General features: G+C 32.7%; 1 protein-coding gene across 5 annotated transcripts in view; it reads left to right on the top strand.

Moving 5' to 3' along the window:
• LOC106122565 (homeotic protein antennapedia) overlaps positions 1-27409 on the top strand; it is a 152319-nt gene that overhangs the window by 98940 nt on the left and 25970 nt on the right. Inside the window, exon 1 of one of the 5 annotated variants that reach the window (XM_013318616.1) lies at positions 15476-15521. The exons of 3 other annotated variants lie outside the window; for them this stretch is intronic. The gene's annotated coding sequence lies outside the window, so the exon portion shown is untranslated. Of the gene's footprint in view, positions 1-15475; positions 15522-16118; positions 16938-27409 lie in introns of those variants that run through there. One more of the 5 variants, XM_013318613.1, reaches the window with a different exon arrangement.

The raw sequence follows: 27409 nt of genomic DNA, 5'->3' as shown, positions 1-27409 counted from the left end.
CTATCCGAGAATTCCACGGAGCGCACACCGCCGCGCCGCGCCCGCTTGTACTCTGTACCGTTAGCAAAACAACGTCACTAAACGTAAAGCCGAATAAACATAAAAATAAACGATCGCCTGCCTTTCTTTTTCTGCGTACTATAACGAGCTCGGACGTTCCTTTATCGCATTTCATCGTCGCTTATCGCGCTGCGAAACGTAAACTTATTAGACTTTAATGCTAAATATGCCATTGTTACGATTACAAAAACAAAATCGACCGTTTGTCGGTTGGTTCGAAAGTGAAAAAAAAAATATTATGTGGCTGTCTGTACTCACCCTAGTGTGCAAGACGCGAGGCAAGACGGAGTACAGAGAAAGTTTGAGTGACGTACCCCCTCTACCAGGCTCCCCCTCCGAGGATTTATGGCGCCATATTGGATTGGGACAAGATGACACGATGCCCGGATAATTTGGGCAACGGTATCACGTGACTGCCACCCGAACCGAAACGACACTTTAATTATGATATTCTCAAAGTGTATTTCGGTTCATATTTTATACAGTTATCGTCTAGTTTAAGTGATTGGTTAGTTATAAGTCTTATAAAATAATTCAATTAAATACTCAGTTTAATATACTTAGATACTTAGACGTAGATTCATATTACAGCAGAACAAATAAGATATAATTTTCATATTCTTTACAAAATAAAATAAAGATTAATTAAATTAAACTCTTTCAATATTTCTAAATCTTTCTGGAAATATCAAATTTCATTTTTATAACAGCGATATTATCTGCTACGAGTATAAAACAAATTCTTGCAAATTTATTCATTTAGATTTTCAGATTAATAACGATAGTCATAAATTTTACTTCTTCAAATTTAAAATACACATGTAAATAAATACTTTAATTTACAGTGAAATTATGTAAATTGTTTTTACAGTTATACAATACAAGCTGTAGCCTATATGTTCTTCCAGACTTTATTCTATACCTGTGCCAAATTTCATCAGGATCCGTTGAGCCGTTTCAGAGATAACTTCTAAGAAACATCCATCCATCCATCTTAACTATCGCATTAGTAAGATTTAAATTATCATGTATCATACCTAGACCTAGATGTTATTTAAAAATTGTGAAAACATTGATAGTGCTACCATCCCAGTTTGTAAAAACAACTCATTCACAACATTATATGACAAAACGAATACAATTTCTCTCCACTAGCAAATTAACGTTACCATTTCCTACAAAAGTGTAACTAATTCAGTACAATTTATATGCGGTTCCTCATTAAAACTGCGAGTGAGAGCACTAACATATTCATAAGCTTTTTACTTAAGCCGCAAATGAAAGATGTTATAAACAAAACTAACTCATCGTAGTGGCGATAAATAACGGGCGGGTGCAACACTATAGCCGTCCGACAACACGCATGCGCCGCTCACCGCTTGCCGCTCGCGTGCCAAACTGCGTTCGCGCACTATTTAGAATGTTGTTTGAAATAAAACAAAATAGTTTGCATTTACACAACGGGAAAAGGATAATACTTTGTATTTTTTATCTGTAATAAGTCGAACCATCAAGTAACCCGATGGGCGTGAATCAAACTAAATTATGATGACTCATTAGCGCCCCCCTGTCTATGTGGAAAAATATCCCAAGATCATTGTAGTACTCTAGCTGTAATTTTGTATAATTGTGCAGGTTTTTACTTATTTTATAATATGATGGAACCAGATACGATTACAGCGCCTGTCACACCGGCTGAGATAAGCTTGTGTCAATTAGAACTCTTTATGTTATTTATACAACTAATTCTTAGTAACAAAAGTTATTTTTTCAATTACTCAATAATTACTAAAAAACTATATAAACTTTATAAATCACGATATTTAGTTATAAAAAGATGCTACAATCCAGAAATAAAAATTATCGACGACAGTAGTAGAAGTGAGCGTACGTCCTGAAAACATGTTTTTAAACAGAATCGGTAAGTATTTGTTAATTAATTAAAGCGGTACGTACACAAAGATTCACTAAGTCCGCTGACGCAACAATCCCGCCAGCAAAGCCATCACCGAACTCCTAGTTAGCGAACGTTCGAGGGTGCGAATCCAGCAAAAACAGAAATCTCGTTAAGATGACAATTTATGGCTTGTTTTTGCTAAATGAAAATAGTAGCGCGCCGTGAACTGAGGAGGCCTTTTTTGATTTTCTTAATGGAATCTCTTCGCTTGGGATTTGTGTCGAGTGATATGTCTAAGGGCTTCCGTTCATTTACAATAAGCTTTGGTCGCTTTTTTTATCTTATGATATTATATTATACCTACTTTAAAAATGTTTAGACTATAAGAACAAACTGAGTAACAAATACATATGTACATTTATTAAATAAATAAGATTTTATTACCTATATTAAGCTACCGGATTCAGTTAAAATGACGTGAGAGTAGCTGAAGTTTGTTGGAAGGTCTCAAAATCGTTGAAGTGATGCCTTGTGTTGTTTAAACAAGCTCTTTGATAAAGTTATATTTTTATAAGATATTGTAACGTACTATTTAGATTAAAAATAAATGATTTTATACAAACTTGACAGCGAATAATTACCTGTCATTTTCATTAGACCGAAAGAAAAATAGAAAAAAAACTCGATAAGTCCGACAAACTTTCTTTGTGTTAAAGCAACGAACCGGAAGCGTTTCACGATTTATGACAAAGCAAATTTTTGTTTCCGTTTCTCTTCGTTCATTGTTTTTTTATTATTATTTTCGCCACAATTCCTCGCAGCTTTTTCTGTTTGAAAAAAGTCGCTCTGAAAAGTCGCTTTCGCTCAGCGGAAATGGAAAAATGGAGGGAAAATAAAAGAGTGCAGTGTTACCGTTGCATATGCGCTGAGGACGTTGTTGCTTTGTTTTAATGGTTCGGCTTCGCTTTGCCTTCTTTACTTCGACCTTTGTTAAGAAAGATAAGGTAGCGAAATATTTTTAATTTCGTCACAAATCTAATGTGAATGAATTTATTACAGACATAACTTTATTAATGTGTTTGATATTTCTGTGTTAGTTAAAATACACCGAGTGAAAATCTTCCTTACTACCTACTCATATAGCGAAACATAAAATTTTATTTTAATTTTAAAACATGAATGCCTTAACATAATCATAAATATGATAAAATTTAAATATCTTCAATCTGCGTAAAGTAATAAATTTTATTTCGTTGACATAAGTACCATTAGATTTCTATTAATTTTCCACTAGTATGGATTATTATAAATTAATTCGATCGTTTAGTTGTTTTTTATCACTGATGACAAATTGAAAAAGTGATAACTATAATTTAATTCATAAATTATTAATATAAAATTATCTTATCTCTTGCAATATTACATATCATATTTAGATTATATTATACTTTTTAGAAATATTAATTAAATATGTTTTTTTTAAACAATTTAATGATGGTAAAAACGCAATAGAATGTACAAATTTGTACAACGCGACGCCCGCGCACAGTTCACCCTACATCAACCCTCACGGGGTTTGTTGATGCGACTACACGCCACCCTTTTTGTCCCGTTTTCCCGCCACGCTTTCATTTTCCGATGTAGCTATCCCGCTCTTAACAAGGAAAGCATTGGAGTTGCATTAATTTTATTAGCATACTTTTGATCAACTCTTATCGTTTGCTTTTTATCACCGTTAACATTAATATAATAATATAAACGCCTTTTTAAACAGAACGAAAGACATAATAAAAATATCTTGTGCAGGTTTTCCGCGTAGAAAATTCTCGGATATTGTTATAAAATAAAACTGTGGTAAAGGGGAAGTTATTGACTGTGTTAGAATAAAACAGGTTTTACAAGTTTGAACTAAAATTCATTTATCAAAAATTTACTTTGACTTAATTTTTTATGGGTAAAGACGCTCCACGGCTCTTGTACGCCGACACACATCGTTGTATTTTCTTTATTCCACTTTATTTTGTTGCGTTGCCTCCCGCTGTTTCCGTACCGCGGACACTTTTGGTTAGTTTGCTCTGTTTTCCTTACAATAAATAATAAAAGCGGCACTAACACAATACACTAATATCGTTAAGATATCGTACACACGTTAGCAAACAATTTTGGACCAAAAAATGCAGTAAGACTATCATATTTTATTAAAACAAGAGACGTTATTATATGTGTGTTAGTTGTAGAGAAGATTCATTAAAACCGTTCAATACTTTTTGTTATAGAATGTAACAAAGTTATTTATCAATCCGTTCATTTTGATCAGTGTTAATTTATATTATTAAATACCATTAAATACCACTCATGTACATATTAATCTAATTTATTGTTAAAGTCAAGTTCAATTATCAAATAAACTGTAACAAAATTAATTTATATTATAGTGCTACTGTTGATGTGGTTTGATTCAAACAAATCCCATAATTCATTCTACACAATATTCAGACTCATTTCAAATATCGATTCTAATAGCAATTTAAATTCAAAACGACCGTAAAACCGATAATTTAATACATGCACACGCCACACCGTAGCTATCTCATTTTCATTAATTCCATTATAATATTACAAATCGATTATTATTCACGTATTAAAATCGAGTATTGCCATCGATTTTAAATGATTGAGCGTTACATATCTGACAGCTTTGGAGTCATATATCAACTCTGTTAAAGAGAATTGTCAGTATTGCCATTTTTTAACAATTCCCTGCGCGTGTACAGTTGTACGCTTCCGATAAATGTATTTCTCTTTCATTGGGGCAACACCATTGATACTATCGGCATAATTTGATTTATATCTTCACAGTGTAATTCATATAGCAAAAACACAATTTTTTTAAAGACTATTAAATTCAATGAAACAGTATTAAAAAAGTTATTGTAAATTTATTGCATTATTATTTTGGATTTTTTTAATCTTCAAATTATGTAAAAAAAACTTTTACGACTACTAATAAAGGAACAAAGTGAATATTAAATTTAATTTTTTATCGAATTTCATTTTTGTAATTTAATTTATGCAAATGATCATATATTATAAGTTTGAATATTAATTACTTTTTAATTTTTTTTAATTTAATTCTTGTGATAAAAGTTACAATTCAATTTTGTGAAAAATTAATTTTATTTCAATTGATTTGATAAAATCAGTTTCAATAGATTTAGTAAAAAAAGCCAATAAATTAGGTAGACCGATGTTTCCACACAGCAACACTTAAATATTTATGTAAACTTAAATTTATGTCATCGTAAAGTTATGTTGTTATTCTATAACAAGTAATATTTAATTAAAATAAATTTTAACATAGAAATTGAAAAGTCCAGTTAACAAGGCAGCTGTTTCGATCCGAATCTAAATAAACGTCCTACAGCGGGGCTTGGAGTGCGCTCATTAGTTGTTACCTTTTATTTCCCAGTTATATCACTGCTTTACATATAAATAATTAAATTACGACCATATCATTTCCATTTATAAGAATGCATATGTTAAATGGAATATTTATTAATATTTAATATAAAGCACTTTTCTGATAAACAAAAGACTCATGAACCTTTTAAGATACATTTTTGTTCTGCTGCACTATGATTTACTTTACAAATTCTCCGTCATGCATCTAATTAAAGGTTAACTGGAAAACTAAAGTTTTAATAATTTTAAAGATATTCTAGTTCTTATTGACTTCACATTTAGTCCGTGTGATGTACCAATTAATTTCTAAAGTATCAAACTAAAGTGGAAAAGGTGCGTTAGTAGGTAACTCGATTCTCTTACATATATTAAATAACATTTTACTAAGTAATCGTACATGTAAATCTATCGCCTATATATAATATAAAAACAACTATACACACAATGTTAAGTTTATTTCGAAAGCGAAATAATTCAACCGCATTAGGCCCACATTAAACTATTTCAATGTCACTTTTATTGTTCATACATAAAGCAGGTGAAGCATAGTAATGAGACCATAGGCGACCAACATGACACTAATCTATACCACAAACGCTCATTCGCAGACCGTTTGTCACATTCGACCAGCTTCATTAATAATTTGCACATACACTGTGACAATTTGCCGTGTTTTTTAAACATTTGTCATCGTTAACGAACTCTAAATTACTTATTAGTACTTCGTCAACTTTGCTACGTCGAACGCTCTTCGGAAAGACATAAATTACATTCGTCGCCTTTTCAGAGGCAATGGACCTTAAGTAATTGAAATTCTTACTTTTTACAAACGAAACTATAAATTTGCAATTCATTTTAGATTTGTGACTTCATTATCGTTCATGTTTCTATTTGTAAATCAACGAACTAATCGCTTTTAACGTTTCAGCACATGCTGAAATACAACGACCATAAAAGTTTTTAAGTAACACAGAAAACACTATTTCACTTTATAATTTCATCAGCTGAAGATATTTAGTTATGATAATAAATGTCATGTCATATATAGCTGGCTTTTGTTTTACTATAGACCGTTTTCGCAGACTACTCAACTTCATTAAAATCATGGTATATTGTAGCATGTGCACCTAAACGACTAGAGTACCTTAGCACCTGCAGTAATACATTTTTTCGTTAAAACTTATTAATCAGTACATCTGAAACTTTTGAACAAGGCGGTCGTTAACTTTATTTTATAGAAAAAAAGGAATAATCGATGTATTTAATTCAATGCATCACTCATTATACTTCCGTGTGAACAGAATATCGATGTTTGATATTTTGTTTTGATCTTAAATATAATTATATCAAGTATGCAAAATATTTTAGAAAGTAAATTTAATAAAAAATACCATTTACGTTTAATTTAAAATGTTTTATTTAACATAACATGTAATATAAAATTATAAATCAATGTTATTATCAATATATCTCTCTATGTTGAAACAAAAATATCCCGAGCAATAGCTAGATCAAAAAGGATTAGGGTCACGTATGTGAGATAATATTAAGTGGGAACAAATATACTGTTTTCGTGACTCAGATATGGACATGAAATCAGTGTTCTAATGAAATATTGCACAATGCTCAATAAAATATTTCTTACATATAATAAATTTGATTTTTGGTTTATAAAATAAATTCATATTCTTAAATTAACTTCAAAAAGGATGATCTCTGATTTATCATTATTTTTTAACACACAGAAAAATCGAATACTGGTTAATTCCGTTTTATATTTCGATAAAACTGTAGGTATAATTCAACGGGAATTCATTAGACAGTAACTAGTGACAAAGATGGACAGCTAAATAAGAAACCTAAGAAATCAAAACGAAAACGCTGCCATTAGTCATTCGGAACCACCAAAGACGTGCGTCGTCCGTTATTTTAATTAGCCCTTTGCGATATAAATGCACAATAACGCATCTTCGACCACAAATCCCACTTCGGCTTCAATTTCTAACAGCTTCACTCCGGGAACTGTTTAAATCATGCGCGTGCGCCGAAAATAGCGCGCGCGATCGCTTCTCCGCCGCGCCGTAAATTCACCGCTAATTTACAGCCCCTCAATGTTATAAATAAATAAATATACGTCGCCTCGCACTACATCCTCCACTGACAAAATGTGCCACCGCTCGTATGGGGCTGTCATAACAGCTCCTTTTACGCGGTTAGGGGTAATGGATCGGGTTTCCGATACGTCACTTATCAAATTGAATTCAACTGCACGATAATTTGTAAATACACGACGATCAATGACAAGAGAACTCTGATTTATAAAGAAAGTATATCGTTCAGTTATTGTTTGTTACTTTTATTTCCTTTTTGATTTATTGAGAGACGTCTGTTGTGGTTGCGTTCAAGAAGTTTATGATGAGGTATAAGAATGAAAATAAGTTTTTAATTTTATAAACTCGTAGGCTTGAGGAAAGATGAAAAATTCTTTAAAATAATAGATACGCCTACACAAAACTAGAACAACAACATATGTCAGTGTAAAATATGAAATACTCTTTCATCGCCATAATAAATAACTCTTAATAATTAGCTAAAATATCGTGACAACAGTTTTAACGTTCCATTTCTTTTGTGTTTTTTAAAAATTCCGTGACGAGTGTGACCGCGATTAATTCAGTGAAGCTGAAATTTATTCGACTAGATGTGAAACTAGGAAAATTATTGGGTGCCAAGCGTATTGAAGTAAAGGAACAGCCGTCTCGACGCGCGTCTTGTGCCAGGGATCACTTGCGGGATTGTGGCCGCTATTGTATTACAAATTCCCAGCCGCTGTTACCATCTGTCTTGCGACCGAAATTCGAAAAACAATAATAGAAAGAGAGAGGACATCGATCGAAATGTAACGGTTCACATCGCATAGTGAAGTTTGTGGCTTATTGTGTTAATCGATATTTTTGAAAGCTACTTATGGATACATTAGAAGTCTAGAGGATTTTGCGTTTGCATATAATGGTTCATGCAGACAGTTAAGCAGGTCAGTTACGATTCGTCCAACTTCACAAACATGCTAGAGGAAAATATGCATAATTATGGGTAAACACTGGCCTGCCGATTTTAAAGACAACACAGATTGTTTGATCACTAACACGTACAACGCTGTCATTAATAAATTCTTGTATTGATTATCAACAACATCGATACGATAGTCAAGCTTCGGTTTTTCTATCGATAAATAATGTAGATAACTGCGCATCCAACTCTATTGATGAGTTGCGTGCCAATCGGCAGCGGGCGGGGCCAGAGTTGTGCCAAGTATGGCGAGCGCGCTAATGTACCGTCAGTGCTCCGTCATATGTTTTTATTGTGGCCTGAGCAAGTCGCCTAACTATTAGCTCATCTATGCGGACCGCCACACACAGTCGAACATGCATAATGTTAATAGACACACGGAAAAAATGTCTTAGAAATGTTAATGGTCTAGCAACTTGTTCGCAGTTCGCCACAATTAATTATAGTGATGTTAATGATTGAGAAAACATATCGATAATTTACAATAAAAAGGTAAACAAATTATGTTACATTGTAAAAATGATGATCACTTGTTCCGCATTAAGCGCATGTGTGAACGAACTTATGCTTGGATATAAGTTACTGTGGATTTCCCTTTTGTACTACGTGTATTCCTTACTGCTTTATATAACTACGCATTATAATCGTTGCTTTCCACGACGCTTTACATGACCCTTGTGCAGTGTCTTGACCAAGGCTATCAGTAAATTGTAGAAACATTTGTAAATACCTATAAATACATTTTCTGATAATAGTTGTTACATAACTCTATGGACCTATTTGCTTATATTTTTTATAGATCTGTAGGAAAACACAACTGTGGGGAATATGACGAAAATGAATTGATATTTTTTCATCACTTCTTTAATTGATTTTTAAAAGATAACTCCATTATTCAATTGTAACAAACTATGCTTTAATTAAAATATGTATTGGTCAGCAGAGGATACATAACATAACAAAAACAGTATCGCAGTAGAGGCGCTAGGAGTCATGTCAGTGATTATAAAACCAGATAACCAGACATGAGGCGGCCAGCAGACACGAGTCAAGTTTTTATAAAACACGGTAAGCGCCATAACATATCAGATATTTTAATCAAAACAAGGCATATGGCGCCATCTTTTCTTCTGTCACTTAACCTTTGTAATTTTTGCAATATGAATAAACTTTGCATGCAAGCAATGCTAATTTTATAACAACCGATACGTAGACCTAATCTCTAAACCTTGATTTTCTTTCTTATAGATTTTTTTAAGGAGTCGACAGTCAAGGCTATTACTTTAACTCTATTTAATATTGTGTATTTTTATTAAGGGTCAAGAAATATTTTGTTTGTGGTCAGTATCTGTATATCAGTAGCATAGAAGGTTTCGTAAACAGCACATTCTTGTCACGTTCCTTCGTTTTCCCCAATTTTATAGTCGTGAGAGAATCTAGGCGAGTGAATGTCAAACACGCACTTTACTCGCTTTAAACTGTTGTGTAAGCCTGACGTGTAGACACACACAGAGAAAAAATATTGCGTGATTTGGAACTACACGCTAAAATCTGAAACGGGTGAAAGCGTCTCAAATCAGATACAACGAATCGAGATCTGCTAACATCCGTACGGGCGCTTACATATGTAAGCACAGATATAACTACGTCAGTATAGATACGTGAGAAGGGCCGTCATGTTTTATTTATTCGCGGCGGAGTCGTAATAGAGTCGTGCTGTGAGAACGGACGGTGAGTTTTTTACCGACCGTAAGCTCCAGCGTGTATTGAGATGTCCGCGGATGCTGATGTCTCGATGTTGCTATACTTTTGACATGACGCGTATATATTTATTCTGCAATCCGCTTTTTCTTTTAAAAGTAAGTGTTAATTCAGACTTGTCTGTATCATTGTTAGCGCGTTTGGAAAAAACTATGTCGAGAATGAAAAATGGACGTATTAAATCGCAATAAGGTACAGACGGAGACGAACAAAAAGCTTTCGAATCGAAGAGCGATTTCCATCAAAATAACTTTCGTCTCCAGACCGCTGCAAGAGGATATTAAAAATCCATTCATCACGTTAGAAACAAAAAATAAGAATTCAGATTCACACTCGAACACCGCGGCTGCGAAATCTGGAGAGGCGAGGTGGCATCCCCCTTAGCCGGATTGTTCGGGTGGAGGGATGCCCCCCTTTTGACAGGAAATGATTGTCTAATATTAGCTTTGTTATAAGGTTCCTCTTTAGGGATTTCAATGTACCTTCACGTTGTATTTCGGATATATACGAGTATAATCTGAAATCGATCAATACTTTACTTACACCGTTCGTTATACGTTATTTGTTATGAAAATCGAATCATCTAACAAAAATGGACACTTACCGCTAAAATTACCAAAGCTTTAAAAATAGACCTATTTTGAAATATACCAACTAAATTAAAACAATAAAATACCATTAGCAAGTTTATATTTAAATTCATTAAAACTATGGCGTCAATAATTTCCTTTAGTTCATTGATATTAAAATTAGTATTACATTTGTATCGAATAAATTTTAGTAGACATAGAGAATTGAAATATAGCTTACGTATCGCGGAATTCTAACGTCACCATTGGTTTATTCAGTATAAAAATTCAAATTAGACAGCAGTAAATAACAGAAGGAATTTCGGGTCAACGGCCGTGACTAGGTGATTCTCTAATTTTTTTCGAACACCCTCTATTAAATATAACAAAAACTCGTCATGTGTTTTTTTTTTCAGAAATAAACAGTCGAGTTTTATTTCAAAACGAAATTTATAGTTGCAACGTCTATTTCGGCTCGGCTTTCGTCAACACCGCGCCGGTAACGGTGGAAAACGGGATCCTCGACTATGAATAGTCGCCGCGACGCCGCGCCGTGGGTATTCAACACTGACAGATTTGTGAATTACAAACGAATGTTACCGCGATCCCGGAAGGTATAAATATTTGTACATATACGTTACATTATTGTAAACTTTTTATATTAAATACTTTATTATCAACAGAGATCAATCTTTTACTTTGAAATCAAAGTTTGATGAACGTAAGCATGGCTTTAAAAATATTGTTAATGTTGTTTGTACTTACAAAATACACGGTGATATATATCCGTTCTGTTTCCATTCCAATGACAATAATTGTATCAAATAGTGCGCATACGTTAAGTTTAAATAAAATATGAAATTAAAACGGCAAATTCGTAAAGGTAACAAACCAATGCAATGCGACATCGAGAAATATTTTCGTCACACCAATAAAGCGGCGTTCGCATATTGTACACCATCGAGAGATAACAGAAATAATGGCTTTCAAAAATGAAATTAATTCCAGGTTGATGATTTCAAATTGAAAAGTCACATCGGCTCGCGCCATAATTCATGGTCCTGAAACGTGTCCGGGCGGGTGTGTCGGACGCGCTGTGCGGCGAGCGGCCGCTAGGGTTGTCGAAAGGGGAAAAAGTACACCACTATGTCTTTCGATATTATTCTTTGCTATCATTGTCAATTATCACTGATTCATATAAAGTAAAATTCTTCATAAAATGTCAATAACTCAAAACTTCATAAACAAGTATAGGTACACAATCTTGATATCGTTTAATTGTTATTATTTTGTGAAAAAATCGGAAAGGGGTAAAATTTATATTTAATTAATGTACAAATAAAAATTAAAACTTATGTTTAATAAGCTACATGTAAACAAATAATGTAAAAACGAGCATCCCTAATATATCGGGTTCATTGTCACAGTCCTTTGTCGGAGGACTCTTCCGCTTCAACACGCGCGCTATCTGCGATAGCGGAGGCTGCAGACTGGTGACTGCCGCTTGAATATATTCATTTTATAAACTTATATATCTGGCCAGTGTGAAGGTAAATTTATCTACCCATACATAATATTCTGATAGAATCTTTAACTAAAAGCGCGGAAACTGGTCAAAGATATCTTAAGTATACTGATTTCATAAAAACCAGAAGTAAGAAATTAGCATAAGCAAAAAAAAATTTTTTTTTGCAAAAATACGCAGTTTTTTGTTTTATCGTCAATATTTAAGTATTTCTTTCTATGTGAGCTTTGCTGATAAGTTCATAAAACTTAAATATTTCAGCATTAACTCTTCCTTTCGAAAGCAAACATCGTATTACACAAAAATTCTTCCAGATATCACCTGGAAGCTATTGTCGCTCGTAAAATTCTCTTCCTCGGTATAAACGCGAAAATTATGTTTATATGTAAATGCCTGTATCTGGCAGGCCTCATGTATAATGCAGTCAGTTGTTGTCATGAACATTTGTCGTTGCACTATTTCATATATTTTGTAAATTCACCTCTCCTGCCGCAAACAATACTGTGCACTAGACGCTAATTTATTTTAATTCCTTTTTTTAATAAATTTTAATTCCAAATTGGTGTGGAATATTTTTTTAATTAACAATACAATAAATACAATACCGGTTTTCGAAGTTTGAATTTTAAAAAGAAAAGGTCACTGGTGAGTAAAAAAATTAAATATAATGAAAAATTATAATATTTTGAAATAATTGGTAAATCTCTTCCAAAATGTGCTGTCAGCGAAAATAAATTACAGAATTCGGTTTTAAGTAACATGTTAATCCGACTAATTAATGTTTCCACGACTTAATTAGACAAAAAAGCCGTCTTGTAAATTATTTCATCTACGACGCTGCGTGGTTTCCAAGGAAACAATATGCTGTCATCCTTATCTGATAACGAATTAGGCCACTGGTTAGAAAGAGAGAGTCGCATTTCCTGGTGCGGACGTAAAAGCCCCGTATAATTTGCCTGCACGAAAATTTGATAATAAATCATAATAGTTTTAGACAGTCCAAAAGGGAAAAAATAAACCAATTTGGAAAGTGAATTGTAAGGCACGGCGAGGTTAGGCTGTTATTAGAGCAATTATGTTATTATATGCGCCGTATCTAATCCGAAAAACTAAATTGGAGTCGGGCGCTGCCGGCGAATGCCCGATAGGTTCAATCATATCGGCTGCGGCTCGCACGAAATTCGTTGCGGAAGCAATAAGAAACACGAAAATTCCAAATGTATTACTAATACTTAATTTTACGTAGGTAAACTCAAAAAATCAATGAACGTTAAAAATTATTTCGCTACGGCTTATCCTTTAGGACAAATTAAACAAGGGGTTAGCCGTTGCAGTACATTTCAAAGTTCACATTTCATAAACCCCGTTTGGCCTTTAGTATCCCTCACTTATATCATATATCATTCAATATGACCATAATTGAACACATAGACCCAGTGTCATTAGAAATGAAAGCTTAATACATACGCAAAAAAGCTCATAATACTTTGGCATGATAATGACATTAAGAAATATATTTGAAGGATTGCCCCTTTACAATTTGTATATTTAGCATACTTTGCTCTTGAAAACAGGTTTTTCTTGTGTAAGTTATGAACATGTCTTTGTGTTTTCATTTTGTAACGCATCTACCCTTTGTATTATCAAAATATCAAATATGAATACCAAATAAGGGTTGGGACAAAAGCGTAAAAAACAGGCAACTTTTTAATTTATGGGTAAGCGAGTACATGAAAAAGTAATAATAGGAGTGTGTTTGGTAAATATATTAATGTAATAACTCTCAAAGGGTGGCTAAGTAGTCGCGTTCTATTTTCAAAAATTTCACGGCATATACGTCATCCGTGAGTCGTGAAAAATCGTTGACGACTTCATTAAATTTGACCGGTTTTTACGTTTTACATGGTTACGTTTGGTCATTATATTTAGTCCGATAATGGCTTAATTTTGTTTCATTTGTATATGTCAATTAAAAGTATTTGATAGACAACATTTGTACTAAATTACAGAAATTGTTATCGTAAAGTTGCACCGGCGATGGCATTGAACGTAAATAATCCAGATCTATGTGTAAACATCGCCCACTGAATGCGTTCACCCCTTTGTTTACGAATTTTTTTTTATCTATGTGCAATAATTTTAAACACTGACGCGCATAAGCTGATATGAACGGTAATAAATTAATTCTTATTAATTTTATTCAAGTTTTGTTTGCGTTTCGCTAACTTATCACTTTCTTTAGAATGACTTTGATTGTTTCATTCCATATTATTACTTCTGTTTTAAATAATATTTTTTCAATAACTTACAATTAGTGCCACCTTTGAACGCTTAATTAGTTACATTAAGATTTGAAGCAATAAAATACTTTGTTGCAAAGTTTATAAAAACATTACTCTTTAACTCTTATGTACCGCTATACATAGAGATGTTGCTTTTTACATATACATTAGTCTGATAGTTCTTATTTATTTGAGAAATATAATTTAACTGACGACTTTAAAACAATCCTCACAAGTTGATAACACGATTTTTTTTAATAACTTTTAAGATAAATTGCTCAACTCAAGAACATATTGCAGATGTGAACTTGACCAATGTGATGTGAGCGAAATCTTTGTATAACGCTATACTGACCTACTTATCAGCATTGGAATACTCCTGACCCTGTCTGCATGTCGAGATATGCAAGTCATAGGTCATAAGATATAAGGAGGCAACGTACTTTTTGAAAATATTTTTCTTTCCTGGATTCAAGATAAATAATAAATTGCGTTATTAGCTCTTGATGTCATTATACGATGACTTTAAATGTATATTTTTTTATTTATACAACAAGAACTATAATCAGTTTCAGCTTATCAATACACAAATAAAACAACAAAGATTATAGGAAACGTAAAATATAAATGCTTAAATTGTAATATAAGGTTATGTTAGTGATGTGATAGTGACTTTCATCAACTCATTTCAAGTTATTTGTGATTTAGGAAATAATTGTTGTATTAAATTTAAATAATTTGATTCTATCGTTGGTTCGCAGTAACTAATAAATCGTGTTTTGTTTCAGGTAAGACCCGAGTTAAACTTCGATCTTCACATAAAGGCGAAAACGCACTGAGGTATTAATTTTGTTTCGCGTGCGTGCCACGCGATTAACAGTTCAATAATGCTGATGGTAAGTCGTATTTCAACTTCGCACAATTCCCTTGTCGACGCAAATGTCTTTGTACTGTGGAAAATCATCTTACAATTCCCATTCACAGTAAGATATTTTAGTTAAGTTAGTGTACTCATTGACAACATTAAGACATTACCGCGTGAAGTTTGCGCAAACTCTATAGTTCACAAAATGTTTGTAGTTTGTTAGAATATACCTACAAGTAAATACCTAATATATTTAGCTCTTAAACACGTCATATAAAAGTTAAAAGTATATTTTAGACTCTCGTTACAGTTCTGTGATAGATTACCACGGGCAATGAATTATACGCTCATCTCTCACGAATGTTAAATAAGATATCATTCATTTTGTTGATCGGAATCGCAGAAACGGCGTCGCATCTCTCCATGGCGTTTCCCGCCCATCCGTTGCGAGGAGTTACATGCATTCACACGCATCGGGATAATCTCTCATGTGATCGGCCACATAGGCGCGTGTACGGACGCTTTAACCGGCCATTTTGTAGAACCGATACATTTTACGTTCCCCCTTGCAGTCGGGCATCATTTCGTCTGGCCGCGTTAAAAGCACGCTGCATGTTCGCACTCCCACCCGCCGCAACACAAGCGCGAGCCGCGTATGATTCATGAGGTTCGTCTGTGCGCGTTCGTACGCCGTACGCGGCTCGCCGGAGGCTGTCAGTGTAGTGGTGGCCGTCGCGACACGCGCCCGCTCGATGTGTGCGTGCCCGCTCATGGCAGCCGACTATGACGGTTCGTAGATTTGACAGCTAGCTCAATGCGGGTTCAGACGTTCATTAAACGCCGACCGATGTAATTTTTGTAACATACTACGATTCATATTATAGTGATAAAATTGTTAGATTACATTTACCGCGATTCGCCAAAGCAGTGATCTTTTAAGCGGTGCCCGCGCTTTTCCCGCGAACTTGAACTTGAATTTCGCGCTATCAGAATGTGTCAAATATTCCGATTGATTCGTGTCCGGTCCGTTTCGAGGAGTGTTTACTTATGATGTTCGCAATTAGACGCGCTCCGTTGAAATTCTGTCTGAGGGGCTACGGCATGAATAAAATATTGTTTGCAGTTTGGTGGTCCCAACATAAATATACGATAACAGTTTTTACTGTTGAAAAAAATACATCGCACGTTTTGTAACGAGGCAAGAAGACATTTAAGTAAATCAATTAAGGATGCCGAGGAAAAGATGATATAAACATATGTGCAATTGACAATAATTGTTTTGTGATGTGTTGAAAACATTTTTAATTAATTTTGAAACATATAAACAGTGTAAGACAAATAAATAGTGAATTTAAGAAATAGTGACTAAATATAGCAACTTTTGTAGTGCTTGCAATAATTTTTGCACATTTTTTATTTAATTGAAGATTGGACGGATTTTCATTTGGTGAGTTTAATCGTATTAAATATATTTATTTTAATTCATAACTTGTAAAGTGCGAACTAAGCTTTGATATCGAAAATATAATTTGTTAATAATTAAGCGAGTATAAAATTAATATGAAAAATAAACTTTAGAAACAAACCGAAGTCGTTGCTTTAACAGATTAAACAACAAAATAACAAGGAAAAGCGAACCCAAACAGCTGTGCCGCTATCGTCGCGAGAGAATTACACGAGCTTTAAATGCACATGCCAACAAGATTAATATAGATATAAACACAAATAAGCATAAATATTGTTTCCTTTTACATATCTCACTTCGGACATCTTTTTGTGGGTGTTGCCGAAGCGCAGGTATACCGGGAAACCGAAATCATTAATCAAAATTCCCTTTGAAATGACTCGACGAAGGGCATAAGATAGAGTTGTCTATTCCGGGACGGTTTAGCAACGCCTTTAAAATGCTCATTAATCAAACTAATTTTTTTTGAACATCACTCCATTTTACATAAGCGTTAAAACATATCATACGACTACCTTAATATTGCTGTTAACTCAGTAATTTTAGTATTTAGCCTTTGTAATTTTTTTATTTGCGAATTTATTTCACGTAGGTTTTGCTCACTTTTAGAATATAAAGATCTTTCAAAAGCTTAAATACACTTTTAATTAAACTTTATACAAGTCTTAATAATTAAAAGTTAGTTAAGTTTTATACTTCTAAATTTAGAATGAGAGTGTGTCTGTTAAGTAGATTAATTGTTGAAGATATTTTTTTGGTCACTTTATTTTGTTTAATTTTATAAAAAAAAAAACAATGTTTACTTTTGTTCCCGATAAGACTGATCCGCTTTTTCGCAATATTCGTGACCTAACGTAACAATAGTGTCTCTCTCAATTCGTAAAAAAATATTAAGTATTTTTTTTATAAAATCCTTTGTGTAATATTTCACGTTTCTCATAAGTTGGTGCCTAATAACGTTATAGTCTTTTTGATAATCTACCTACCCCCTACAGCGCGAACGCTTTTCCTATATTGATCTCTCCCACGGGAGTCCAGGTAATTGAAATTTTAGATGCTTTCCTACATCCCATCCTAGGTTTTAGATTTAGCTACGTCGTTTAAGATGATTTTAGTTTACTACAATTCCTATAAAATTGCAGATTTATCTGTTGATAAATAGCGTAAAAAGTTGACCATCGAACGTTCGTTCGTTTAAATTAAATTGTGTTAAAATGACTTACTTTTTTTATTAGATATTTGTCGGCAAAATATCTATTCCATTTGGAATTCAGATAACTGTATAACTCGATGACTCAATTATTTAATTATTAAATTATAGTATTTTTTATGAGATAAAGAATGACTTTATATAGTTAGATTATATTTTTGCTTTACCATTTACCATTGCTTCCCGGTGCATTTATCACTTCAACTATTTTATACAAAAACATATTAATGTTCATGTCATTAAAAACAATTCATTATGTCAGTGTGATTCATAATTCAGACTAAACTTTAAAAAGTACCGAACAGGTTCTTGTCTGAGTCAAAATTTATTGAATAATCAAATATTTAAATGTGTATGTTTTTTTGTTTGCTAAATTATTACGGTTTTAGTTTTTGTCAAGGGCTACAATAGATGCCTATATCTATATTTCATTTATATTATGTGTACTCAGAAAGATAACTATTTGTCAACACTCATGAATGCAAATTTCTTTTTATCTTTAAGTCTTTAAAAAACATAATTTATGTCAAACTTTAACCTCTTTTATTTATATAATTCGTCCTTAATTTTTTGGAATCATAAAAACTAATTAAATTTCATAGCTCAGTCCTTTGGATGCCTAATATATTGCTTAATATAAAATAATAAATATAATATGACTCAAGACGTATTATTAGTATTTATTGCCCTTTAAAATGGGACTTCCATGGTATATAAGTATAGCGACATCTCTTGGACAAAAACAATAAACCATGTGGCATGAGAATCCTTTTGTTTTTTTTTTGCATAAGTGTTGTGTTTGTAGTATTATATTTTGCTGTAATATTTTTAATAGATTTCAATTTATATCTACTTTATCTACCTATAAACAAACGGCACAAAACTGAAACGAATCTCAAAGTAAACGCCGCATACAATATGTCAGGCGTCAACATTTCAAAGTCGCGTGGCCTTATCGTTTAAGGCTCTGTTACATGTTTAAAATCATTGTAATATTCAGCTGTACAGTAGTTAAACTTAAGTTTAATTTTTTTTATAGTAATAATATACATCTTTCAAATATTAGCTATATTGCCTAGACGTACGAATTTTATAGTTCTGCATATAAATGTCAAATTTTATATTTTTCTTTATCTTTATAGCATTCGTATATTTTTTTTTATAAAAACGAAAGATTGTGCAATCAGACTTAAAATGTTGTTCAAAAGTTGTTTAAAAGGTGTCAATACACTTTTTATGCTACTCTAATTTTATCGTCTTTGATATTAGGCGATTCGGTTCTGGTGCGCCTATAAAAAAAAGAAAAAAAAAATTAACGTTTAAGAATACATCCGTTGAAACTTGTTTTATCAATTTTAGGCTAGGCTTTCTTATAACAGGTGATTTGTAATAAAATTTTATCTTATAAAAATTTATCAGATGCCGCGGAAACATAAAGCAAATCATTACCAGAACACTCTGTAGATAAGTTGATAAATAAATTGAATCTCATTAATAAGTTAACAAACTCAATGTTCTTTGATAAACATATTTTTTTTATAAGATTGGGGCAAAGTTTAAACGTTTGGAGTCACGCTTGACTAAGCGCTTTATTTATTACGTTTACCAACATTAGTTTCAAAATTTTAACGAGATCCCCTTTCTCAAATGCCCTTTACTAGAGGCTACGGTTCCGGAATAATTATCTTAGAACAGTTTCTTAAAGTTTCTTTTCCCTATTTTTATATTAATTTTTAATTTCAGTAAATAATGTAGCAAATATTTAAAAAAATATATATATTTTTGACTAATGATTATAAAGGAGCTAACTTGCAATATATGTAATGTGAGGAATCAAAACTAAAGGTCATTTGGTTTTGATGAATCCTAAATGTTGAATTGATTTTTGGTGTGTTTAGAAACGCCGATCTCGGTTGATTCATAGATGCAATAAAATAAATGTTAGTCCATTTTAAATATGTTACCGGAGCATCCGTATTATAAAAACAAGTTTTCACAAATTCGATCCAGATACACGGGCGAACATCTCGTGTGTGTGCATTCGGAAATAGAAGGTGGTTTTCTACCGGCTATTATTGTAACGGTACCTTTCACCGCTATCTACTGACCATCAGATGAACTGCTTTTTTAAACTGCTTTAATAAAGCGAACAGCATGTAAGATTTTAATGTGCACCAGAGTCGGAGATTTGGTTGATGTGATAATGCGGCGTGACTGTGCGCACGACTTTCTATGCCCGTCGCCCGCTCCTCGGACTTTACTACGGATAGGACGCGGATGTTTTGAACTTTTAAATTAGGATCGCCCTTGGCAACTGCATAGAATACTTATATTCAAGAAAGTTCTAGAGAAAAAATTTCACTTAGATATGTATCTACATTGTACTTGAATTTTTATCAATTCACCAGTTTACATATTTTTGTAGAGTTTTTAAAAATCAGGTTCTCTTGCAATGTTAATTATTGAATTTAAATTATTGAAAGACCTGTATAGACTAATATAGTTATCTCTGTCCTTCTAAAGATAATAATGGCGACGAAAATATGTTTTTGGGCATATACTTTGCCCTTGGAGGCTCATAGATATTTTCTCTTAATGCGTATTCAAACAACTTTTGTTTCTTTACAACACTACCATTAAAATGAAGGAACTAACTGTTTTACAACTTTTTTATTACACATTATGAAAATTTTGAATTAAAACCGTGCAATTATTAACAAAATTGCATTTATAATTTATGTTCGCGTAATAAATTAGATACGACATTAGTTGCTACACTTTAAGTGTAGAGTAAAATTATAATGAATGTATAAGATTGTATCTCTTCGCTAAGTCATACAGCAGAGACAATTATTCCACTAACCGTGGTAGAGTAAGGCGAAGAAAAAAAATGAATTATTCAAGAGTTCTGTGAGTGGCGCAGAAACTTGAAGAAATAATCTTATAGTGTACGTCAAATGTTGATACGAATTCTTGTCTGTTTATATATACTTCTATAGACTTGTTGTTCTGTAGAATATCTTTGCGTGAAGTATCATCGTTTTATTGTATACAAATAATATCGTTTAATTTGTGCAAACGATTATAAGCTTGTTTATTGCTTAAGAAGCACGGTAGCCGGCCCATATTGGAGGGGAGTCGCACAAGACAGCAATGGAAATGTTTAGAGGAGGCCTATGCCAAGAGGCACACTGAGATTAGGGACATCTTATAAATTTTTGAATACCTGTAACTATATGATATCAAAAATAAGGATCGTTTGTGGCTCAGTGGTCAAGCACTTGACTTGCAATCTGCAGGTCCTGGGTTCGAATCCCGCCATGTACCAATGTGTTTTTCGATTTTCGATTTACATATGTACATTTATCCGACGTTCTTACGGTGAAGGAAATCATCGTGATGCAACCTGCACATATCGGAGAAGAAATGTAAAGATATGTGTGAAGTCAACCAACCCGCACTTGGCCAGCGTGGTTGACTATGGCCTAATCATCCTTAACTTAGAGTAGGCTCTGAGCCCCTTGGCGGGGACGTATAGTGAGCTGATGATATAATATCAAATAATTTCACAATACAGGGCTATATTATTATTATTATTGCTTAAGAAACTGTAGAATAAGAGTAATATTGATTTCTCCCTTAAGGGCTTTATTTCTTATTTGTCCGCCGCCTATGTTTAATTTGCCACAAGCATTATCTAAATTCTTAATATGAGAGGGGAATGATTACGCCCACCTTGGTGTATCGTTAATTTAATATCATTTGTCCGTGTCATCGGCTCCCGCTAACGAAACGGCTGCCTCATTAAATATTTTAATTAACTTTCCACGGATATGTAAGTCGCTTGTCATAATTTGACATAATATATTATAAAATGAAGTCATATTTTTTTCTATGATAACATCTATACTTAAACTAAGTTTTGTTTAATTATTTTTGATAAATTCCATGTTAAATTTTACTGTAGAATTGTTTCTATAAAATTATTAAATGATGTAAATTAAGATAATTAAATAAAAGATTGCGTTTAATATATTTTTGTTGCAATACACATACAAAAATATCTATTCATTCGTTTAAATCTATAGGTCTCAAATTTCATGAAGGGAGTGCTCTTAGTTAACTTAATAACAAATGCAGTCTAGATTGTTTATCATTTGTGAATGAGGTTCAAAATTGGTATATTAATAGCCTATGATGCTGTTTATGCAAAAGAGTCCTGTAGCGTTTTCGATATCGGCTAAATAACAACAAAAGGACGATGTGAAGTGAACACTTACGTTGATAAATTATCACTAAATAAAGATAATCATACTTGGATTGCGGGTTTGACATGAGACGTCGGTAAAATTAATGTGTATTATAGGCCGCGCAACACCCGCTCATTTGTAAGGCGAATTTGTAAAATTATCGGGCGGACGATTTGAATATTAATCTTTGCTGCGCTCGCGTCGATCGGAAACGTTAGATTATGTTCGTTTTTTTTTTATATTTCGAAATCGATTTTGTTGATCGGATTCTACAGAACGATTAAAAAGGATCGGGTTCGTCCTTGACGTATAAGGACTTGTTTTAAAAATTTTAAAATCTCAAGAAGTGAATGGAATTTATTTAATAGGAATAATGAAGTTTCTAAATGTTATTTCACAAATTGAAAACACTTATGTTACGTACTTATACACGCTTAATTTTTTTTTTGTAATCTTTTACTTACAAGGCGACTAATATTTAGTAAAACAACAAGCATAAAATTCGAAGTAAATGCCACACACGTCGTCGCAAAACCTAATATCCTGCTTTGATATAGCTCAGACTACCGGGAAACGTGTCAACTTCCCGGATGAAACAACACGTCTACCAAAAAAAAACAAATTGCAATTATTGCATATAAGATCCGTATACTGCAATCGATTACACAAATCACGTAGATACCTATTTTAATATTCTTAAACAAATCGAATCGATACATTTGGTATATATTTACTATCGGCTCGTACATAAAGGAACAATGGTTCAGTATATATAGTAATGTAATTAGTTGTACGTAGAGTTTGATATGGGTGAGCCGTTTTAAGACTGACGGTCCACAATGCTGGGCAATGTTTGCGACACTCTCGTTAGTACATAAGTAAATAATTATTATAGCATGATATATAAATGAATATAAAGAAGTCATAAATTTATTGTTTGCAAAGTAGCTGGTGCCGTGTCTCCAGTAATATATACATAGTAAAAGCAGCACTAAAAGCACCTTTGGAAAGAAAGGAGATAAGTGGAATGGATTTCCTTGTGCTTCAAAAATAGTATATTAAAAGCTGTAACACGGCAACAGACAATATGTACAACTTGGTTGAATATCATTAATTTATAGCTCTCGCACGTACTCCGTCCACGCGAAATTTAAAAAAACTTAGCCTATGTGGTCTTTCGGGCTATGTTCAATATGTATGACAAATTTCAGGGAGATCCATGCAGATCCATCCATCCAGTTGTGGAGATACATTCAAACAAACATCCATCCATCCAAAAATTCGCATTTATAATTATAGTAAGATGTGAATTGTTAATTAAAATACGACAATTAGTCAAGAGTAATCGATAAATTTTCTTTTATAAAACAAGCTTAAATTCTGGGAATACATTGGAACGTGACGACTAAAAATAATAAACGAATAAGTGGTTTGAAAATGGGTTTAATAGATTGGCTCGCGGACTCGCGTTGCCTAGACGACTAACTGTAGCATAGATAGATAGGTATATATCTCAGCTAAATTTGAGTAGACAACTATTTGCGGGCTGCCTGCGGCTACATTGTCTGGATTTCAATAGTCTTAAAGTGACTCAGACTTCTAAAAACTTACATCACGAATATACTCGTTTACCATCGTACGTAGTACCATCTCATTTTTTTAAATAATTAATTAATACTTTGCCTGTGAGGTTAGCTAAGCTATCGTTTATTAACACTACTGGTTCATTTTTGTATAGATGAATGCGAATATATCACAAATAAAACTACACAGGACTCATAGGTACTAATCCCTCAGCCAAGATTTTATTAGTAACCTTTTAACAGCCACTTCTTATTACTAGCAAAATTAATTCATGTAAGATTAACCTTACGATTTCAATAATAGATTAAAAATATGACAATTGTAATTTAACGGTAGCTTAAAATATGTAAGACCTAAACTTTCTTTTTTTTTAAATATTGAATTTTTCATCGCTTTGAAATGGAATAACTTAAATTATATTTTGATTTATAGACGTATCATAATAACGGTGGCGAAATCGCCTCCGGCATCGAACATTGCTCTCATCTATGAAATCGGTCTAGTTTTTTCAATGATAGCCCGGGTACATACAAAATAATTAAAATAATTTCATGTTTAATACAAAAAGTCAGGAATGCGGCTCGAAACAAATAATTAATTAGTAATCAATTTGATAAGTCTGACTAATTGAAGAATATGATTAAAAAGACATCTTATTTTGAGTTTTAAAAATCGATAACTTTAAGCTATAAGTCACAAAAGAATGTTTATTTATGCATACTAAAGACATTAACCCTTCTGTTGTAGTAGGGTACAAATAAGCGATGACATAAATGCATATTTGTGTAACTTTTTTTTTTTTACAGAAAACATACATCGTGGTACCATTAAGGCCAATTGAAATTCCTTGCACAAACATAGTACATTTTATTGTATCGGTTATTGATGTAAACGCATAAATTATACAATTTAGTTAATGCGGTGCTTCGCTAAACGTTACGCTAACCTCCTCGTTAGTAACCGCTTAACAACATGTGTTTTGAAGCGATCGCCAACATTGTAAGCATGTTCAGCGTTGATCTTAACTCGCTTGTTATTATTACTTTGTTTCAACGCCTTTTCAGAAAGTCATAAGTAAATTTTGAAGTAATAAGTGAGTAATACAAGTATAATTACTTTTGTCTTTATAGTAATGTACAGTCAGCTGCATAAATATATATACATTTATAAAGCTTCAGAAACTTTTATACGCTTTGGGTTTTAAAAATGTATATGCACGAATCGGTTCCTATGCGTCCGTCCATAATTACATGTTCTGGACGTATGCATAAGTATTTTTGAAAACGGATTTTATAAGTTTCTAAAGTTTTGTAAATGTAATTTATGCAGCTGACTGTACATACAAATATATCATTGTTGAATATTTTTTAAAATAAGAAATAATGTAATGATGACACATATTTCAAAAAAAGGTTAAAAATGTTGAGTCATAATAGAACCATAAAGAGAAAACATAAACACTTGACAGGTGACCATGCTGAAACATAATGCATCTGCAGAATATAACTATATAGGTGCAGAATAAACTTAGGTATCTTGTCATCTTATTAAGTAATCATTTAACAATTTTAATAGTTTTTTACTTTCAAAATACGAAATCAGTATGATACTAATTATAGTAAGTAAAATAACACATTTAACTGTTACAAAGCTTTATAAGGGAGCGTGTCTACACGTTGATTTATCGTAGTCTATACTTATTTTGATTATTTCCGCCTTAAGACCTCGTGGCGTGTATTCCCTGATTAAACACCACCTGCCATCGCGCCGGCCGCGGCCAATGTGAAATACAAAAGCTGAAATATAAAATACTACCTACACACGGTTATTTCAAGTTTAATTTCTTTTACATATCATCAATAATTTGACTGTACTAAAATTGTTTAAATGCTTGAACAATGATTAAAAAAAATGTAATAATATAAAAAACAATTATTAGTTAGTCGCGCTACAACTCGAGAACGGCTGTACGGAGTTATCTTATCTTGGTCTTGTAATGTTTGTGGATGTCTAAGGAAGGTTTAAAAGGTGAGAAAAATTAGAATAGTTGCCGGAAAAACCCCAAAAACAGCCTTTTGCTTTTTCCCATATAAACTACTGAATGGATCTCGATGAAATTTGACATGGATGTAGAACATAGTATAGGAACACATAGGCTACTAATTAGTTTTTTTTGATCCTGCACAGACGAAGTCGTGGGCGACAGTTAGTATATTATATTATTCCGTTCTTCTTGGACCGGCGCTCATCTTTTGTTGGTATTGCTTACTGTCATACCTGTTTATGCAAAGATTTATCAATGGTTTCTTTCTAAACTTGCATAAAAAACGTTTTTATATAAGTTTATTATAATGTCTCACGAAAGTTTGAAGTTTTTAATGGTTCCTTTCTGTCATTCTTCAATTTTGTGACTACAGATTATTGATATTGTTCACCCTTACCGCATTTTACCATTCGTACCAGACACTTGATATATCTTGCTCCGTCTGGTACGATTCGATTAATGTTTGACTTCGATATCGTAACACTAAACACATTGATAGCGACGCGGTAACTAATTGTACCACAACCTACATTCGCCGCGGTCCGTGTACAGCCGCCAGTACCACCTGTACAAACATTACGGTTAATAATAAAACTGCTAATGTTCATAATTTATTTGCTTTGTTCAATCCAGAACTCGTTACTCGCCTTGTCTAATCGACACCACAATATGGCAATTTGTTTTAATTTATTTAATTGATTAATTGATAAATTGGTGATCGATGTGTACGCGGTGAGTGTGTTCAGTGAAATTTTATTTATTTTATCATTTTTAGAGTTATTGGTAGGGTTTTTGTGGTAAAAATGTGGTTGATGATGTGTTTAGTAGTGTCGGTTGGGTTTTGTAATGACAAATAGCAATCATAATTATATTAGGTAGCAGACTAGCTTTCCATGTCTGTAAATGTAGAGTTACTTATACTATCGTCAATCAAAAATATTACATTTTACTTTTTTAATTATTTTAATATTGTGATTAATAATGGTCTAAAGTGTCCTCTCTAGCCACATTTATGTTTCTTTAACTTATAATTTATCATTGTCCGCATTAACTTGAAGTCTATGATAAAATATGCTTTCAATAATTCTTATTCATTTCAATGCTTTCCATTGTTTTTCGCTTTTCGCAAATCATCGCCTGTGAAATGTCAGTAAACATAGTTGCAGGTAATGAAACGTTCATATTTCAATATAGATTCGTGTTTATCTTAGAATTGTGCCATCCATCTCTTATAGCCATTTATGGTAAGTTTTGAAACTATTAACAATGAAATGAATCGTTAACTATAACAATTATTGACTACTTCTGTCTACTACAATTGTGCGAATTGCCGTGATAGTTTTTCAATTAGCAAACTTGACCTGAA

This window comes from Papilio xuthus, unplaced genomic scaffold (genome assembly GCF_000836235.2).
Source record: "Papilio xuthus unplaced genomic scaffold, Pxut_1.1 DF826923.1, whole genome shotgun sequence".
NCBI lineage: Eukaryota > Metazoa > Arthropoda > Insecta > Lepidoptera > Papilionidae > Papilio > Papilio xuthus.
The sequence above is the reverse complement of the archived record's forward strand: the minus strand, read 5'-3'. Positions and strand labels throughout refer to the sequence as shown.